Genomic DNA, 15,770 nt, shown 5'->3' with positions numbered 1-15,770 from the left:
GGGTTCAAATGATTCTGCTGTCTCAGCCTCCCAAGTAGCTGGGACTACAGGTGTCTGCCACCAAGCCTGGCTAATTTTTGTATTTTTGGTAGAGATGGGGTTTTACCATGTTGGCCAGGCTGGTTTCGAACTCTTGACCTCAGGTGATCTGCCCGCCTCGGCCTCCCGCAGTGCTGGGATTATAGGCGTGAGCCACTGTGCACAAGCCCATTGATTATTTTTCTTGTGCTGGGAACATTTCAAATCTTCTAGCTACTTTGAAACATACAATATATTCTTGTTGACTATCGTTGCTGTACTGTGCTATCAGACACGAGGACTTAGTCCTTGGATCTGACTGTATGTCTGTACCCATTAACTAACCCCTCGTTATCCTCCCCACCTCCTTTGCAGCCTCTCGTAACTATCATTCTATTGCGATTATATCTTTGTTTGTTTTTGAGACAGGGTCTCACTCTGCTGCCTAGGCTGGAGTGCAGTGGCGCAATCATAGCTCACTGCAGCCTCAAACTCCTGGGCTGAAGCGATCCTCCCATCTCAGCCCCCTGAGTAATTGGGACCGTAGGTACTCTCACGACGCCTGACTAATTTTTTTGATTTTCGTGTAGAGATGGGGTCTTGCTATGTTGCCCACGCTGGTCTGGAACTCCTGAGCTCAAGTGATCCTTCCTTCTCAGCTTTCCAAAGTGCTGGGATTACAGGCGTGGGCCACTGTGCCTGGCCTCTGTTTTGGTTATATCTTAAGAAACAACTACGACAACCACCCGGTTTCCGTCTACTATCTGTACGATTCAATTTTTACACACTTGAACCTTTGGACCACCTCTGGTTTCCTTCGTGGCGAGCAGTGAGCTATGCGTGCAGACACCTATTATTTTTGTACCTTCCCCAAACCTTGGCTGCCACCGAGGTCAGCCCTCCAAGTTAGATTGTTAAAATTAGGACAGTGAACTGAGAGAGTTCTAAACATAGCTCAGGGTCTGGAAGGGAACTTTCTCTCATCTCACCCTACCAACATCATGCATTTTGCCAACTGTGTAACCCTCAGAGACGTCGGTGACCTTTCTCCTCACTTGAGTTGCATGGTTATCTACACACAAACCCTGCAGACCGCAGCTGTGCCTGGCCTCATTGAGCCGTGAGGCTGCAAAGCTCCCCGAACTCAGGAGGAAAGAGGCAGCAGCATTTCCATGGGGCAAACGCTCAGTCTCCTTTTGGTTTTTGGCTCCACCTTTTATTGAAGTTCCGGGGTCCGTGTATAGGATGTGCAGGTTTGTTACATTGGTAAACAGGCACCATGGTTCTCTGCTGCACAGATCAGTCCATCACGTAGGTATTAAGCTCAGCATCCATTAGCTATTCTTCCTGATGCTCTCCCTCCCCCACCTCACCCCTCAACAGGCACCAGTGTGTGTTGTTCCCCTCCCTGTGTCCATGTATTCTCATCATTCAGCTCCCACTTAGAAGATGCTGTGTTGAGTTTTCTGTTCCTGCGTTAGTTTGCTGAGGATAATGGCTTCCAGCTCCATCCATGTCCCTGCAAAGGACATGATCTTGTTCCTTTTTCATGGCTGCATAGTATTCCACGGTGTCTATGGACCACAGTTTCTTTATCCAGTCTATCGTTGATGGGCATTTGGGTGGATTCTATGTCTTTGCTATTGTGAATAGTGTCACTATCCTGGATAACCTGTGACACACACCAGCAGCTGTCCAGACAGGAGCAGCTGGCATGGGGTGCGCGGTCACGGCTGGTGCAGCTGAGATTAAGTTGCAGGCAGAACTGAACTGAAACAGCACTTATTCTGTGATGTCAGAGACAGATGCACTGGCCATCTATGAGTCCGTGATGAACGCATGATGAAAAGGTGATAAGGGGCCGGACCGGGCCCACTGGCTCACGCCTGTAATCGTAGCACTTTGGGAGGCTGAGGCAGGCAGATGAGTTGAGGTCAGGAGTTCGAGACCAGCCTGGCCAACATGGTGAAATCCTGTCTCTACAAAAGTTACAAAAATTAGCTGGGCATGGTGGCACATTCCTGTAATCCCAGCTACTCAAGAGGCTGTGGCAGGAGAATTACTTGAACCCGGGAGGCGGAGGTTGCAGTGAGAAGAGATCGCGCCATTGCACTCCAGCCTGGCGACAGAGTGAGATTCCATGTCAAAAAAAAAAAGAAAGAAAAGAAACGAGGGAGACATTCTAGGTGATTGAGAGCGATGACATCTGTTTGCAGTTGCGCTTTCGTGGGGGACTGGGAGGGATTTTCAGTACAATAGAGCAAATTCGTGGAGACAAGAGTCGGGGAGGGAATGCACGTGGCTCATCCATCCTCCTAAGGAGCTCCCTCTCACCAGTGCTGGTGTGTCTTTTTTTTTTTTTTTTGAGATGGAGTCTGGCTCTGTCACCCAGGCTGGAGTGCAGTGGCGCAATCTCGGCTCGCTGCCACCTCCGCCTCCTGGTTTCAAGTGACTCTCCTGCCTCAGCCTCCTGAGTAGCTGGGAGTACAGGCACCTGCCACCATACCTGACTAATTTTTTGTATTTTTAGTAGAGATGGGGTTTCACCATGCTGGCCAGGCTGGTCTCGAACTCCTGACCTCATGATCTGGCCGCCTCACCTCCCAAAGTGCTGGGATTACTGGTGTGAGTCACCATGCCCAGCCCCTGGTGTGAGTCACCGCGCCCAGCCTCTGGTATGTCTGTGTGAGTGTGTGTATTCAAGCCTCGGCTTGTGTGTATGTGTGTGTGTGTGTGTATGTGTGTTCATTGGGGTGTTACGGTTCAAATTAGGTTTCCATAAAAAGATTAATTGGAGTCTTAACCCCCAGTAACCTGGGAATATGACCTTATTTGATAGTAAGTTCATTGCACATGATCAAGTTAAGCAAAGGCCACGAGGGTAGACCTGAATTCAACATGACTAGTGTCCTTATAAAAAGGGGGATATCGGCCAGGTGCGGTGGCTCATGCCGTTAATTCTAGCACTTTGGGAGGCTGATATGGTTTGGCTGTATGTCCCCACCCAAATCTCATCTCGAAGTGATCTCCACATGTCAAGGGAAAGACCTGATGGAGGTGATTGGATTATGGGGGCGGTTTCCCCCATGCTGTTCTCATGATAGTGAGGGGCTTCTCACAAGATCTGATGGTGAAAGTGTGCGGTTTTCTTTGCTCTCTCTCTCTCTATCCTGCTGCCATGTGAGACGTGCCTCGCTTCCCCTTCTGCTGTGATTTTAAGTTTCCTGAGGGCTCCCCAGCCATGCAGACCTGTGACTCAACGCAACCTCTTTCCTTTATAAATTACCCACTCTCTGCTATGTCTTTTTTTCTTTTCCTGCTTTTGTTTTTTCTTTCTTTTCTTTCTTTCTTTTTTAAATTATACTTTAAGTTCTGGGATGCACGTACAGAACGTGCGGGTTTGTTACACAGGTATCCATGTGCCATTGTGGTTTGCTGCACCCATCAACCCATCATCTACATTAGGTATTTCTCCTAATGCTGTCCCTCCCCTAGCCCCTCACCTCCTGACAGGCCCTGGTGTGTGATGTTCCCCTCTCTGTGTCCATGTGTTCTCATTGTTCAACTCCCACTTATGAGTGAGAACATGTGGTCTTTGGTTTTCTGTTCCTGTGTTAGTTTGCTGAGAATGATGGTTTCCAGCTTCATCCATGTCCCTGCAAAGGACATGAACCCATCCTTTTTCGTGGCTGCATAGTACTCCATGGTATATATGTGCCACATTTTCTTTATCCAGTCTATCGTTGATGGACATTTGGGTTGGTTCCAAGTCTTTGCTATTGTGAACAGTGCTGCAATAAATATACATGTGCATGTGTCTTTATAGTAGAATGATTTATAATCCTTTGGATAGATACCTAGTAATGGAATTGCTGAGGCAAATGGTATTTCTAGTTGTAGATCCTTGAGGAATCAACACACTGTCTTCCACAATGGTTGAACTAATTTACACTCCCACCGACAGTGTAAAAGCCTTCCTATTTCTCCACATCCTCTCCAGCATCTGTTGTTTCCTGACTTTTTAATGATCGCCATTCTAACTGGCGTGAGTTGGTGTCTCATTGTGGTTTTGATTTGCAGGAAATGCTCACTGTTTTTAGAAATATTTAAAAGAGTCTCTGGGCCCCTGCAGAGATTTCCCAGAGCTCCCTATGTCTGCCTGCGTTTTGTGGCATTTCCCTCACTCACCATAAACTGAATTCCATGTGTCTGTCCTCAGAGGCTGGGACATCTCTGACTGTATTAGTTTGCTCTCATGCTGCTGATAAACACAGACCTGAGACTGGGCAATTTATAAAGGAAAGAGGTTTAATGAACTCACAGTTCCACAAGGCTGGGGAAGCCTCACAATCATGGTGGAAGAGCAAAGGATGTCTTATCTTACATGGCAGCAGTCAAGAGAGGGCGTGTGCAGGGGAACTTCCCTTTATAAAGCCATCAGATCTCGTGAGACTTAACTTTCACGAGAACAGCATGGGAAAGACCTGCCCCTTTGATTCAATTACCTCCCACCAGGTCCCTCCCACAGTACGTGGGAATTATGAGAGCTACAACTCAAGATGAGATTTGGGTGGGGATGCAGCGAAACCATATCACTGACTGTGTCTCTGGGTCTCGATTTTGGCTCAGTCTAACCCACCTGAATGCACAACCTATTTCAAGAATGGTGTCAGTACTTCTTTCTTAAGAAAACATCAGAAAAGCAAGCTGGATGTTTTCAGGGGTGGGGGAAAAAGGAATCAGGGACTGTCGGTCATACCCTCTCAGGAATAACTTTTGGTTCCTTTTCTCCGGGCATCCCTTGGGCTCAGCATGGAGACCTAGAAAGGAGGTAACTCTGAGATGCGTGGAACAGGCTGCGGGGTGCTGTTGCGGGAGGTAAACTCTGTCCAGGGCTGCCATGGACTGCTGAGCTCAGAGCTTGGAGGAGCAAAAAGCAGGCAGGCTCATATCATGTCCCCACTGTGCCTGTTGGGATGGGAACCAGTAGAAGCTGAGGGTCATTGGATGGAGAGGCCCCACTGGGGCTGACCCAGTGAGCAGCAGCAGGGGAATCCTCATTTCTTTTAAGGTGTTCATTCTCTTCCTCTCTCTCTCTTATTCACTTGTTTTGCTCTCTCTTTCTCTTTTTTGCTTCCCTTTCTCTTTTTCACTTCTCGGTCTCTCTCCTTTTCTCTTGTTCACTTTCTCTCTCTCTCTGTCCTTCAAGCTTTGAAGTTATAAAGCTATAAGTGCTACTTCCCCAAAGGGCAGGGACCATGTAGAAGGGGTAAAGATCTTGAAAAAGGGGCCCTTTAACGTTTTCTTGCAGAACGAATTTTCTGTTTTAATTTTACGGTCCAGAAACAAGACTCAAACACTTAAACCTGTGGGCGTCGTTTTTCAAGCTTTGGGTCATTTTGTTAACGTCTCGCAAATCGGAACTGTTTAAGTGTAGAGTCATCCTCGCGTTCATTTAGGTATGGAGATGTGATTCCCTATACGGCTGTCATTTTTCCCTTTAAACCAATTTTATTTTCATCTTTACTAACCAGGGCATTTTATTTCTGGGGGAGAGTTCATAGTTACTGACTTTAGATCTCATGGTTCTCAGTGCCTCCTCTCTTGATCTGGTTTTGCTTTGCAAGGTGGTTTTATAGCTTTTGACGAACATCGGCTACATGTCTAGTTATGACTGGTTTTTTTTTTTTCCTTGAAATCGGAACTTTTTTTTTTTAAGATGCATTCAAGAATTCCTAACATATAATCTAGACATCAGCTGGGCTCCTCTGATTGGACTGTTCATTTAGGGACTTGGGGTTCTACCAACTTTTTCACTGTTTCTTCCTACCATGGCCCTGATACTCCCTATTGCAACCTGTAAGGGCAATAAAGGCCAGTGGATGAGTCCATTCTGGCACTGCTATAAAGAAATCCATGAGGCTGGGTAATTTATAAAGAAAACAGTTTTCATTGGCTCAGAGTTCTGCAGGCTGTACGGGGAGCATGGCGGCTTCTGGTTGGTTTCTGTGGAGGCCTCAGGAACCTTACAATCACAGACGAAGATGAAGGGAAAGCAGGCACGTCTGACGTGGTGGGAGCAGGAGCAAGAGAGAGAAGAGGTGCCACACACTTTTAAACAACCAGGTCTCGTACTAACTCACTCACTCACTTTCATGAAAATAGCACCAAGAGGATAATGCAAAACCATTCATGGGAACCGTATGTCCATGATCCAGTCATCTCCCATCAAGCCCCACCTCTAACACAGGGGATTACAGTTCCGCATAAGATTGGAGATTGGGTGGGGACACACATCCAAACTATATCATCTAGTTTGAAATGCATATCCTCAGTTAGGACCCAGGGCCAGTGGTTTTCACTCGTGTCTCCAAGAGGCCATGTGGACTCTTCACTTCAACTCCGTAAAATGCAGAGAGAGAGAGCTGCTGATGGAATAAATCTGTTGGCAAAAACTGTCTGTCAAAACTGTGTCATCTAGTTTGAAATTCATATCCTCACTGATGACCCAGGGCCAATGTTCCCACTTGTGTCTCCAAGACGCTGTGTGGACACTTCACTTCAACTCCACGAAATGCAGAGAGACCAGCTGATGGAATAAATCTATTGCAAAAAACTGTCTTGGGCTCTGCCTTAGAAAGGGCTAAGATTTCCAGTGTCAACTTGGTTGTGAAACAGCCCCCCTCAGGGACGGGGATGAGGACCTGGGAAGAATTATTTGCATCTTTTCTTAGTGCCATTCAGGCTGCTACAACAAAAATACCATAGCCTGGGTGGATTATAAATTACAGATATTTATTGCTCACAGTTCTGGAGGTGGGAAGTCCAAGATCAAGGTGGGGGCAGATTCAGTGTCTGGTGAGAACCCACTTCCTGGTTCATAGATGGTGCCTTGTAGCTGTGTCCTCATATGGTGCAAGGGGACGAGGGAGCTCTCTGGGGTCCCTTTTATAAGGGCACACATCCCATTGATGGGGCCCCACCTTCACGACCTCATCACCTTCAAAGACCCCACCTCCTAACACCATCACCTTGAGGGTGAGGATTGAACGTAGGAATTTTGGGAAGACACACACATTCAGTCCATAGTCCATCTGTCTTGCCCTTTCAGGGAAGGGAGTGTCAACCTTTCATCTCTGATTGACTCATCAATGGATGGGTGAGCTCATTCATTCAGTCAATGAACATTTATGGGGTGCTTGTCTTATGCCTGGCACTTGGTCAGGCAGTGGTGTGCAGAGAGTCTACAGCAAGGTATCTGTCCTCAGTCATCATTGGCCTTATGTGTGAGGCAGGCTGGGTATCAGCCCGGAGAACCATGGAGGCCTATTGTGTTATTTGCCCCGTGTAGAATAGATGAAGGCTGCTTTTATATCGTCACAAGCAGAAAGGTGCATGATTGGACCCCCTGTGTTTGAGACAAAAAAGTGGAATGAAAATGACCCTCCCATTGCAAACAGGGGACCCCACTGCACAGGGAACCTCTTCTACTGTGGGGTGACCTCCTGCACATGTGTGAAATCAGAGAAATACAAGAAGTCAATGCATATTTCCTGGCCTCAACTTAAATTCGTTATATCCTACAGATTCATGAGTTGTGATAAAGATTTTTTTTAAAAAATCTAATGAAAATACCAGTGGGAAACACCAGTCTGATGTTAAATAACACACACGATTGCCTCTTAAAAGTTACACATTTATTAACTGTCAATTGTGACCGCACTAGGCAGAACTTTCTTGTCAAATTAGTATGAAATATCTTGTTTGTTTATGCAAATTAAGTATGTGTTTGGAAGGCTGTGTTGACTGAGAAAATGGTTAATTGTAAAAGGATAGTAATTGATGTCCACTTAGATTTAGAAAATACACAAAGCCACAGAGAAGGAAATTAAAATGATTCTTCTGTCCTCTCTCTGCAAAAACTTCAGCCATCACCTTAAAACATTTCCTCTGTTTTCTTCGGGGATTCCAATTATGTGTAGTATGAGGTTATTTGATGTTGTCCACAACTCCTGGAAGCTCTATTTTTTTTAACTCTTTTTAATTTTCTTTTATTTATTTATTTTGAGACAGGGTCTTGTTCTGTCGCCCAGGCTGGAGTGCAGTGGTGCAATCATAGCTCACTGCAGCCTCGAGCTCCTGGGCTCGAGTGATCCTCCCACCTCAGCCTCCTGAGTAGTGGCAGATTCAGTGTCTGGTGGGGACCCACTTCCATCTAGGATGGCGCCTTCTTGCTGTGACCTCACACGGTGGAAGGTGTGAGGGAGCTCTCTGGGGCCCCTTTTGTAAGGACACTCATCTCATGCTTCAGGTTCCATTCTCATGACCTCATGACTTCTCCAAAACCCCACCTCTCAACACCATCACCTTGGATTTTTAAAATATATATTAAAAATATAATTTTATATATTTTATATAATATATAATATACATATTTTGTATTTTTAAAATTTTATAAAATATAAAATTATATATTACATATAAATTTTATACATTTATTATATAAAATATATATTTTAATATTATCATATACATTTATTATATATAAATATGGAAAATAAATTTATCATATAAATATTATATAATATAAATTTATTATATATAAATGTTATATAATATAAATTTATTATATAAATGTTATATAATATACATTTATTATATAAATGTTATATAATATACATTTATTATATAAATGTTATATAATATACATTTATTATATAAATGTTTATTATATAAATATTATATAATATACATTTATTATATAAATGTTTATTATATAAATATTATATAATATACATTTATTATATAAATGTTTATTATATAAATATTATATAATATACATTTATTATATAAATGTTTATTATATAAATATTATATAATAAACATTTATTATATAAATGTTATATAATATACATTTATTATATAAATGTTATATAATTTATTAGATATAAGTATATAATATAAATTTATTAGGTATAAGTATATAATATAAATTTATTAAATAAAATATATTTTTATATATTATACAATATATAAAATGTACATATTTTATATATTTTAAACTTTTATAAAATATATTTTAACATTTATATAATTTTAACTTTATAAAATTTATAAAATACATTTTATAAAATATATGTAAAATTTATATATCAAAAATTTTGTATATATAAAAAGGAAACTTTTTTTTTGCTTAGAGTGCTGTGAACAGGTTTTCTGGGTAGCATGTATGCTATGAAGTGGGGACGTTTGGAAACCTCTGTTCTGGTCCATTGTGTGTTAACTGTGAAGTTTGCCTCTTTGCCTTGCTTTGAGATGACAGATGAGGACTGTGTGCTCAAGATCACGAGGTCAGGAGTTCGAGACCAGCCTGACCAACATGGTGAAACTCCATCTCTACTAAAAATATCAAAAAAAAAACTAGCCGGGCGTGTTGGCGGACGCCTGTAATCCCAGCTACTTGGGAGCCTGAGGCAGGAGAATCACTTGAACCTGGGAGTGGGAGGTTGCAGTGAGCCGAGATCGTGGCATTGCACTCCAGCCTAGGCGACAAGAGCAAGACTCCATCCCCCCCCCCCAAAAAAAAAAAAACAGGCTGTTGCCTGCTTTCTGTGCTTTTTGTTTTTGACAGTCAGAGCCGTGACATATTTCATCCGTGTAAAGACGAGAGCATGTGGCGGTCCTGACGTTATACAGATGGCCTTTCCCACTGCATACAATGCACCCCAAACCTGTTCCCTTGCCTTTCAACCAGGGACAAACGGAGGCTAAGTGGGTAAGGGGTGAAAGCGTGATTTGCAACGAGAACTGTGGGAAGTGAGCGTGTTGGGGGACTCCGACTCCCCTCCTCTCTCTTGGATAATTGAGTCCTCAAGATCTCGTATCTGTAAAAGGAAGGTTGAGTTGGATCCTACGTTCCTGCCTGCAGTGCCATTCCGGAAACTTTCTGTCAAAACCTTCGCAGCCATAAATCCGTCAGAAGAGAAGAGACTTTTCATTCTCTGTAGATTCACGTTGTCTCAGCCTTGCCCCTGGTTTCTCTGATGGACACTGGGAATCGGAAACATGGCAGGCATGATGGGGTGGGAGATTCATCACCGTCTCTTTGGAGGCTCCCCTCTTCCAGCATCATCCTTTGCCATTGTCTTTGTAGGGTTATTTCTTCATTTTATTAGCAAGCAATGAGTCACCTTCGGTTCACATTGGCAGTCCACCTTGTATCTTGAGGGTAGATTCCTAGAGGTGATTTTGCTGGATCGAAGGATGCATCCATGTGTCACTGCACTGGATATTACTCAACTTACTCCCATAGGGTCTTTGCCCTTTTGCCTTCCCGCCCACACTGTCTCTGAGTGCCTGAGGTCCACAGCCTTATTAGAGAAGTTTGATGCCAGTGCTTTGGAATTTTTCTCAATCTGATGGATAAGAAATAGTATTTCATACCATTTCACCCAGAAATCCCATTACTGGGTATAAACCCAAAGGATTATAAATCCTTGTACTATAAAGACACATGCAAACGGATGCTTATTGCAGCACTATTTATAATAGTGAAGACTTGGAACCAACCCAAATGCCCATCAATGATAGACTGGATAAAGAAAATGTGGCACATATACACCATGGGGCCGAGCGCGGTGGCTCATGCCTGTAATCCCAGCACTTTGGGAGGCCGAGGCGGGCGGATCACGAGGTCAGGAGATCGAGACCGTCCTGGCTAACACGGTGAAACCCCGTCTCTACTAAAAATACAAAAACAAAATTAGCCGGGCGTGGTGGCAGGCGCCTGTAGTCCCAGCTACTCGGGAGGCTGAGGTGAGAGAATGGCGTGAACCCGGGAGGTGGAGCTTGCATTGAGCCGAGATTGCGCCACTGCATTCCAGCCTGGGCGACAGAGCGAGACTCCATCTCAAAAAAGAAAAGATTAGAAAAATACACCATGGAATACTATGCAGCCATAAAAAGGATGAGTTCATGTCCTTTGCAGGGACATGGATGAAGCTGGAAGGCATCATTCTCAGCCTAATAACGCAGGAACAGAAAACCAAACACCACATGTTCTCACTTACAGGTAGGAGCTGAACAGTGAGAACACAGGGACACAGGGAGGGGGACATCACACACCAGAGCCTGTTGGGGGCTGGGGAACAAGGAGAGGGAGAGCATTAGGACAAATACCTAATGCATGCAGGGCTTAAAAACTAGATGATGGGTTGTCAGGTGCAGCAAACCACCGTGGCACATGTATACCTATGTAACAAACCTGCACGTTCTGCACATGTATCCCAGAACTTTAAAAAAAAAAAGAAATAGTATTTCAGTATGGTCTGAATTAGGATGTCTGTTATTAGATATAAAGGAGAACGTATGTGTTGAGGGCCATTTGAGCCTGTTCTGTATATAAACTCTTATTTTTGTCCTTTTCTTTGTAGCATGTTTGGGGTTTTTCTGGAGTTGAACTTTTTAGATATCTGAAAAATAGCTGTTAATATTTCTGATGGAAGTTGCAAATTTTCTTCCAGCTCATTATTTATTTTTTACTTTGCTTATGGAGATTTGTTTTGTTTTTTACCATGTGATTTTTTTTTGAGATAGTGTCTTGTTCTGTCTGGAGTGCAGTGGCACGATCTTGGCTCACTGCAACCTCCATCCCTTGGACTCAAGTGATCCTCCCATCTCAGCCTCCCAGCTTGCTGGAACTACAGGCACGCACCGCCACACCCGGTTAATTTTTTAAATTTTTTGTAGAGATGAGGCCTCTCTCTGTTTCCCAGGCTGGTCCTGAGCTTCTGGCCTCAAGCGATACCCCCACCTCAGCCCTCAAAGTGCTGGGATTACAGGCATGAGCCACTGCCCGGCCTGTTTTTTAAACAAGTAGTTTTTTAAATAGTGAAATCTATCTAACCATCTTTCTGAATTTTCGTTTAGGAAGCATTTTCTTTCTGTGGAGGTTAAACTAATGATTCCTGCTTTCTTGCAATCTTCTCATGGTTTAACTTTCTTTTTGCCTTGGAGTTCACTCATGCATGCTATGAGGTCTGGCACTAATTTTATCTGTTTCCTAATGTGGCTTCACGTGCCCCAACACAGTTTATTAAAACGCCCATCTTTTGCCTCTTTTGTCGTATACTCAATTTCCACATGCAGTTGGCCTATTTCTGGAAATTGTACCCTGTTCGTTCCTCCATTAATGCCTGTAGTACCTCCCGTTTAATTATAGAAGCTTCTCAAATGTTTTAATCTCCTACAGGGCCGTTGTGTTCTCAATCTTTGTACGTATCAGAATTTTCCTCTTTGCCGCCTCGTTTGAAATTCTTTTCCCCACAGCAATTTTCGAATCGATTCGTCCAGTTTGCCTAGAAGAAATTCTGTGAACTATCTTTATTGGATCTCATCAAATTTGCATATCGACTTGGGTCATTCTGACACCTTTAGGATTGTATCAGTTTAGATTTTTTCCCCCTCCAACTTCTATTTTATTTTTTAAATTAAAAAAAAATTTTTTTTTGAGACGGAGTCTGGCTCTGTCGCCCAGGCTGGAGTGCACTGGCGTGATCTCAGCTCACTGCAAGCTCCACCTCCCGGGTTCAAGCGATCCTCCTGGCTCAGCCTCCCGAGTCGCTGGGATTACAGGTGCACGCACCACCACGCCCAGCTAAATTTTGTACTTTTAGTAGAGATGCGGTTTCACCATGTTGGCCAGGCTGGTCTTGAACTCCTGACCTCGCGATCCACCCGTCTCAGCCTCCCAAAGCGCCGGGATGACAGGTGTGAGCCACCGCATCTGGCCTCAACTTCTATTTTAGATTCGGGGGTACGTGTGCAGGTTTGTTCCCTGGGTATATTGTGTGATGTTGAGGTTTGGAGCACAAGGATCCCGTCATCCAGGTAGTCAGCATGGCACTCAATAGTTTTCCAACCCTTGCCCCATCCCTTCCTTGCCCCATTGAATTGCTCAGTGTTTATTGTTCCCATCTTTATGTCCATGTGTACTTGATGTTTACCTCCCAGTAAGAAGTGAGAACGTCTGATATTTAGTTTCCTGGCTCTGTGTTAGTTCACATAGGACAATGGCCTCCTCTTGCATCTATATTGCTGCAAAGGACATGATTTCATTCTTTTTAATGGGTGCATAGTATTCCATGGCATAGATGCACCACATCTTCCTAAGAATTGAATTACCATTTGAGCCAGCAATCCCATTACTGGGTATCTACCCAAGGGAAAGTAAGTCATTCTACCAAAAAGACACACGTACTGTGTGTTCATCGCAGCACTGTTCATAAAAGCAAAGACATGGAATCAAACTTAGGTGTCTGTCAACTCTGGATTGGACAAAGTTTGGGGTTTTTTTTGTCTTTTTTTTTTTTTTTTGTGAGATGGAGTCTGGTTCTGTTGCCCAGGTTGGAGTGCAGTGGCACAATCTCGGCTCACTGCAAGCTCTGCCTCCCAGGTTCACGCCATTCTCCTGCCTCAGCCTTCCGAGTAGCTGGGACTGCAGGCGCCTGCCACCACGCCAGGCTAATTTTTTGTATTTTTAGTAGAGACCGGGTTTCACCGTGTGAACCAGGATGGTGTCGATCTCCTGACCTTGTGATCCACCCGCCTCGGCCTCCCAAAGTGCTGGGATTACAGGCATGAGCCACCGTGCCCGGCCGTCTTTTTTTTTGTTTTGTTTTGAGACAGTCTTGCTCTGTCACCCAGGCTGGAGTGCAGTGGTATGATCAGAGCTCACTACAGCCTCAACCTCCCAGGCTTGCGTGATCCTCTGAACTCAGCCTCCCTGGTAGCTGGGATGACAGCCGTGTGCCACCATGCCTGGCTAATTTTTTTGTGCCTTTTTTTTTTGTTTTGTAGCAATGGGGCTTCACTATGTTGCCCAGGCTGGTCTTGAACTCCTGGGCTCAAGCGATCTGCCTGCCTTGGCTTTCCAAAGTGCTGGGATTACAGGCATGAGCCACTGCGCCTGACCCATTTGGGTCTTTGGAGAAGCACACACCAAGAAGGAACGTGATGGGCCAGAGATTTACTAGGGGAACTGTGTGTGAAGGGTCAAACAGGTGCTGGCAGAAGAGTGGAGGAAGGCTTTCAGGTGACGGTGTAGGTGCCTCACACCTGTGAAAAAAGAGACGGCGAGGAATTGGGTAGAAGGAGCGTCAGCCGGTTCTCTGGTCATGCCGAGTCATTGGCTGTGAAAACCCAAAACCCTGAGGAAGCCCGATCTTGCAAAACATGTTCCCCATCTGCAGAGGCACCGGGTGGGTGGTGTCGGGCGATTGTTGCAACCTGTTGTGTGCGGGGGTGTCTGTGTGGGTACATACATACTTCTCAGCCCCAGTGTCAGCTTCCTGGTCCATAAGGAAAACACTAAACTCTTCTAGCTAAAGTTAGAAATGCAGCAAGGATCCATTCTGCAATCTGTGATGCCTTTTTTCTTTTTTTTTTGAGCTGGGGTCTCGCTACCTTGCCCAGGCTGCGGTGCAGTGGCACAATCACGGCTCACTGTGCGTTTTCAGGGAAGACCCCACGGGCACCTCCAAAACCATGTGGCATGACATCCTCACCGAGACCCGAGGGCATCTTTCCATGGCCTCAACTCTACTTTTATGTCTTTAGGTTTCCTGATAGAGGTTTTGCACACTCTCGATGACCAAGGCTCATTTCAGTGTTGCTGTTGTTTCTATATTATAAGCAGGACTGTCTCTTCCCCTACCTTTTTAACCTGCCAATTGTTTGTGTATTTATGGAAGCTATTGACATTTGCTTCTGAATTTTCTATCTGACTACCTTCCTGAATTCTCTTCTTGGATTTATTTAATGTTGATTTTGTTAGTTTTTTCCTGGCATACCATCATATCATCTGCAAAGTATATTTTGACTCTCCCTCTGCAGTTCTTGTGTCTGTTGTAATTATTTGTCTGACCATGTTGGGTAAGATCTCCAGTAGCATGTTAAATGACAGGGTGCACTCCTGGAATCCAGCTCTTTGGGAGGCCGGGGTGGGAGGATGACTTGAGCCCCGGAGATCAAGACCGGTCTGGGCAACACAGCAAGACCCCATCTTTACAAAAAAAAATAGTAAAAAAAATTAGCCAAGTGTGGTGGCTCACACCTGTAGTCCCAGCTACTTGGGAGGCTGAGGCAGGAGGATCATTTGAGTCCAGGAGGTCGAGGCTGCAGCGAGCCATGATTGCACCACTGCACTGCAGCCTGGGCAATGTAGTGAGACCCCAGCTCAAAAAAAAAAAAAGCATCACAGAGAACAGGATGGATACTTGCTGCTTTTCCAAGTTTAGCTGGAAGATTTTAGAGATTTCTTTATTGACTAGGAAGTTGGCATTGGGGCTGAGAAATATGTATGTACACACACAGACACACCCACACAGAGACACACATGTATACACACACAGTATATATGCGTACTGTGTGTCTGTAATTACAATTTAATAATACATTCCTATTTTTAAAATAAACTTAGTAAATTAAGAACATCAATACATCTACTGATACGACATATAGTATTTCCAAGTCCCTCAGCTTGGCTCAGGAACATGGGAATGTCATTGTACAGGTTCTATCTTCGGGTTACAAGGGATACACCAGAAAACCTAAGCATATGGAAAACTTATTCTGCAATTTTCTAAGTGAACATACCTTTTCATCGATTCATGCGTGTATTAAGAAAAAGAAAAATGAAAGTCTTACACACCAAGAGGATTGTTCGCACAATACTGACAACGAAATGTACGGGC

General features: G+C 44.2%; 1 protein-coding gene across 3 annotated transcripts in view; it reads left to right on the top strand.

The window, feature by feature from the left end:
• DHRSX (dehydrogenase/reductase X-linked) overlaps positions 1-15,770 on the top strand; it is a 319,446-nt gene that overhangs the window by 81,828 nt on the left and 221,848 nt on the right. The gene's annotated exons all lie outside the window — the stretch shown is intronic.

Source organism: Gorilla gorilla, chromosome Y (assembly GCF_029281585.2).
Source record: "Gorilla gorilla gorilla isolate KB3781 chromosome Y, NHGRI_mGorGor1-v2.1_pri, whole genome shotgun sequence".
Taxonomy (NCBI): Eukaryota; Metazoa; Chordata; class Mammalia; order Primates; family Hominidae; genus Gorilla; species Gorilla gorilla.
The sequence above is the reverse complement of the archived record's forward strand: the minus strand, read 5'-3'. Positions and strand labels throughout refer to the sequence as shown.